This window comes from Alosa alosa, chromosome 15 (genome assembly GCF_017589495.1).
Source record: "Alosa alosa isolate M-15738 ecotype Scorff River chromosome 15, AALO_Geno_1.1, whole genome shotgun sequence".
Lineage (NCBI taxonomy): Eukaryota > Metazoa > Chordata > Actinopteri > Clupeiformes > Clupeidae > Alosa > Alosa alosa.
Genome location: NC_063203.1, coordinates 2,258,394 through 2,263,629, shown reverse-complemented (window position 1 = coordinate 2,263,629; position 5,236 = coordinate 2,258,394).

The window sequence follows — 5,236 nt, the reverse complement described above, 5'->3', positions numbered from 1 at the left end:
CAGAACTTGCATAGAATTTGTGACATGATTGACATAAAGGTTTTTAGCATGTATTCAACATTAGTCGGAGTACTAAAATTCAAGATCATGGCATTTTGTTTCAGCCACCTCAAGACAGTCAATCAAGATGGGGAAAATAATCTTCATGGCCATTCTTCATGACATTGCAGTATGTTGTCATTTGTGCGCTCATCAGTGTATTATTGCAATTCTTTTATACAGACACAATAATTCTTTACTGTATCAAATTAACTTGCAACATTGTACCATAACGGTAACCCTGGGAAAGCTACTGTGGAGTTACAGCAAGCACAAACTCAGGCCGAACTGAAACAACTTGAAGAGTGCCTTAAAAACAGACCAACCAAAAAAAAATGGTAAATGTGCAAATAATAGTGAAGTAACGTTAGGATTGAGGAATGCGCCAATGGAGTATGGTAAGCAGAAGTCAAATTGTTCTAATTTTGAATCGCCGCGAATGCTGTGAGGTCTTCATGACATTGCAGTATGTTGTCATGTGTGCCAGGGTTCCTACGCAGTATGGAAAAATATGGAATTTGATTTTAGTAATTTCCAGGTCTGGATAAGTATGGAAAAAAGAAACAAGGGTTTGGAGAAATATTTGTGTTTCCAGACTATTGCATTTGCAGTACTAATCACTTCACTCAGGTCATAATGAACCATTCCTACTGTTGTGTAGCTTAACTGTCAGTCCCCATCGTCAAGATACAACTATGATGCAACTAAAAATGACCAAGCTAAATGAACGAATATTAAGTTTTATTTTTTTAATTCACTTCAGTTGTCCATACCTTTTGTTTTCACCGAGTTATCCCAAACCAGAAGTGGCCGCAATGTCGAGAATATGGTCAGAAAAATCTAACGAGAAGTTTGGAAATTTGAGTATGGAATTTTGAAATGGAAAATGTGTAGGAACCCTGTTTGTGCTCTCAACAGAGTTATCATTGCAATTCTAATGGACAAAATAATTCTTTACTGTATCAAATTAACTTCTATGTTTTTGATTGTATTTGAATGTATAGTATTTGTATAGTTTTTGGCAGTCACTGTTTTAGCTACTCTCCACCTCATGCTCTGTACTGGTTGACCAATGCCTACCCTGCAATGTAGTTTGACACATCACTTGAATATGTGAAATGCATGAATTTTACTTCAAATGTTTTAATAGAAAGAATTGTCATTGTGATTTATTTATGTGGTTCCTGTATATGCATTTAAAATAAATGCTTCATCAATTCAGTATATAAATTTGTCATTGCTATTTTTTTCAACTGGGTCAGTTTGTGGAACTGAGAATTGTTATGTAGTTTTGGATTAATCCTACAGTAGTTGAGCACAAATATTTTCTGTGGGAATTGAGTCATCTCTAGGTAGTGAATAAACAACACAGTGGGTAATTGTTTTTGGCTGGAAGATAGTTTGACTTAGAAAAAAATCTGTTTATAGCATGTTAACCTGGTTTTCCTGTGCTGTCTGAAGGTGGGCCCTTTATTGTCACTATGGAAATATAAATTCTACACTAGAAATTGTCATACATATCTTGCATAGCATTCAAACTAATATTTGTGCTGGACACGGAAACAGCCTTTCTTACTTGTATGGTGTAATTCTGAAGTTTGACGTATCGCGGTAAGTAAATGACCACAACCTGTCGCCGCAACATTGCGCAAGTGGCAATGTTAGCAAATTACCAAGCCACTACGTTGCGGCAACGTAATTTGTTTACTTAATGGCAACTTCCTGTAGGCAACGTTGTGGAAACGTCACTTACACTACCAAAAGGCAACGTTATCAAAATTACCAAGCCACTACGTTGCGGCAACGTAATTTGTTTACTTAATGGCAACTTCCTGCCACAACGTTGCCAGAAAGTAATGTCGCCATGACCAAATGGCAACTTATAGGCAACGTTGCCATTTGGTCGTGTGTTAGCTGGGTAGTCACATAGTTAGCATTGTTAACATAGTTAACAGCATTAGCATTATTAACATTTTAAAAAAAAACTGACTGCTAGAAAACATTAGCTAAAATAACTTAGTTAAGTAACTTGGTTAGCATTATTAACTTTGTTAACATAGTTAGCATAACTGCTAGCAAACATTAGAGCCATTCCAACTGTCAGTTATCGTCAACTATCTACCTAAATAATTTAACCATTTAAACTATCCACCTATTTAACTGTTCAGCCATTCCAACTACATTAAACCTCATCTACCTAGCAACCAATTTAGTTTTTTTTTACTCTGTATGATATTTCACATCATATTTTTGCATTTTCATGCACTGTATTTCCTTCAGGAAACGTGCGTTCTGCGTTTAATGCGGCTTCAACCGTTTAATGTAGAAACTTCATTCAAACTGTATTACATAGGTCTTACTTAGGACAGGTGTGGAATGAATTTTTCATATTTGTAACTTTTATACTTTTTGAACTATTAATTAAAAACTATTAAAAATTTCCCCATAGACTTAACATTGGCGATTATGGCATCACAATAGGGCACTTAGAATCCTATGACAAGTGTTCCGGCCAGAGCCATATGGTTCCGGCCACCTCCAGCAACTGTCTGTCTCAGGCTTTAAGCATACAATCTGGCTCTCTTAAGACTACAGATCCTGTTCAACTGTTTCCTCTGCCCACAACTGTTTCAAAATAAAAGTCTCCACTACAATAATTCCCTATTAAATAATTTAACCATTTAAGCTATCCAACTATTTAACTGTTCAACTATTCTAACTGTCAGTTATCATCAACTATGCCTCTAGCCTACAGTACTATATTAAACCACCACCTACCTAGCAACCAATTTAGCAACCATTAAAATTAGGCATCTATGTCAGTTGCCATAGCAACCAACATGATCATACTAGCAAACCACTGTAGTAACTCCTTTATTTCTGATAGTAGCCACCATGGACACCCTAGCAACAACCTAGAAACGACTTCAAGTACCCTAGCAACAGCCTAGCAACCACATTCACAGTTAAAACCTAGCAACCAGCATAGCAACCACCATACTACTCTACTACTCTAGCAACAGTCAGTTGTCATCAACTTTGACTCCCGTCAACTGTTTCCTCTGCTCACAACTGTTTCAAAATAAAACTCCTCACTACAATAATTCCATTTTAAATAATTTAACCATTTTAACTATCCAACTATTGTTCAGCCTTTCAAACTGTCAGTCGTCATCAACTATGACTCCTGCCAACTGTTTCCTCTGCCCACAACTGTTTCAAAATAAAAGTCATCACTACAACAATTCTATATTATTTTTTTTACCATTTTAACTATCCAACTATTTAACTGTTCAGCCTTTCAAACTGTCAGTTGTCATCAACTATGACTCCCGCCAACTGTTTCCTCTGCCCACAACTGTTTCAAAATAAAAGTACTCACTACAATAATTCCCTATTAAATAACCTGACCATTTTCACTATCCAACTATTTAACTGTTCAGCCATTCCAACTGTCAGTCGTCATCAACTACAACTCCCGCCAACTGTTCCCTCTGTCCTCAACTTCAACTTCAAAATAAGTCCTCAATACAATAATTCCCTATTAAATAATTTAACCATTTAAACTATCCAACTTTTTTAATGTTCAACTATTCCAACTGTCAGTTGTCCTCAACTACAACTCCCCACCAAACTTTTTTCTCTATCTGACCTCCATCTTTTTACTTGGATTAGATTTTAAACAATATTCAACAATATTTTATTCAGCAGCCATTTTTCCATTTTCATGCACTCGTAATTCCCAGGAATTACATTCTCTAGTTCTATTTGTCCTGCATACAGTAGGCTACACTTATTCTTACTACACTTACTGTATACAGTAATGTTACTGTTACCACACTGCACATAGCTATACTGTAGGCATATCTGTCTATGGTTAATACTAAATATCCATATTTTTGTTTTTCTTATAATATATTCTGTTAATACACTGCATATATCTATATTGTTCTTACTGTACTACTCTTATAATGTTACTGATACTACACTGCACATATCTGTAGGCTACATGTTGTTCATAAGACATAGCCATATTTATAGTCTACTACATAGGCCTAGTAATAATAGAAGCACTTTTATTTGCACTGCAAAAAGGCTCACCAGAAGTTGTCCGTTATGGACGTTTATACCTGGTTGCTACAGTTACATTTACACCTGGAATGGCCAGACTGGTATTTCAGGAATAATGTGGGATCTATTGGAATAAAACTGCATATTTGGGGCAGCCGTGGCCCACTGGTTAGCACTCTGGACTTGTAACCGGAGGGTTGCCGGTTCGAGCCCTGACCAGTGGGCCGCGACGAGCCCCGACGCAGTGAAGTGCACTTGAGCAAGGCACCCAACCCCTCGCTGCTCCCCGAGCGCCGCCGTCTTAGCAGGCAGCTCACTGCGCCGGGATTAGTGTGTGCTTCACCTCACTGTGTGTTCACTGTGTGTTCACTGTGTGCTGTTTCACTAATTCACCGATTGGGTTAAATGCAGAGACCAAATTTCCCTCACGGGATCAAAAAAGTATATATACTATACTTATTTGTTAACATGTACATTATTGTAATGGAGAATAGTAGGGGAAAATTTCATGATGATGTCATTGACCCCAAAATGGCTCCACGTTTGAAATTAAACCTTATCTGTCGATTATATGTGGAAACTTTTATGCTTTATATTAGTCATAAAATGCACAATTGTTATGCTTATCAGCCGCAGCATGATGAGAGCAAAAATGATGATGTCCTTCTAGGCTAAGCCTATTGGCTAATGGTCCAACTCCACAGTAGGCCTACCATAGACATGTCTATGAGGCCTACCACACAGCCACCCAATTCGTCTCCTATTGAAAAACATGTTTTAAGTTTAAAGCTCGCCTGTTCACAAGAAAACACGGAAAATAAACTAACCTGCAAAGTAGGTCCAGACTCAGCCCAGTATCTTTTGACTGATCCTCGAGTTGGCGATCATCTGACCAGCATAATGATGTGCAGCAGTTAGTGAAAAGTGGGCGTTGTACGCCTGCTAGTGGTCACGGGAAACACGATTCAGCATCTTGTACGTGAAGCTCAGATCAATCAGTGCACGGATTCCACTATGGAATCAGAAAACCACAGAATTAATGCGAAACAATCAAATGAACTGCGAACAAATTGCTCGTGACAGTCAGCGTCGCCGCTTTTGTCTCCAGACGGATCCCAAAAGCTCC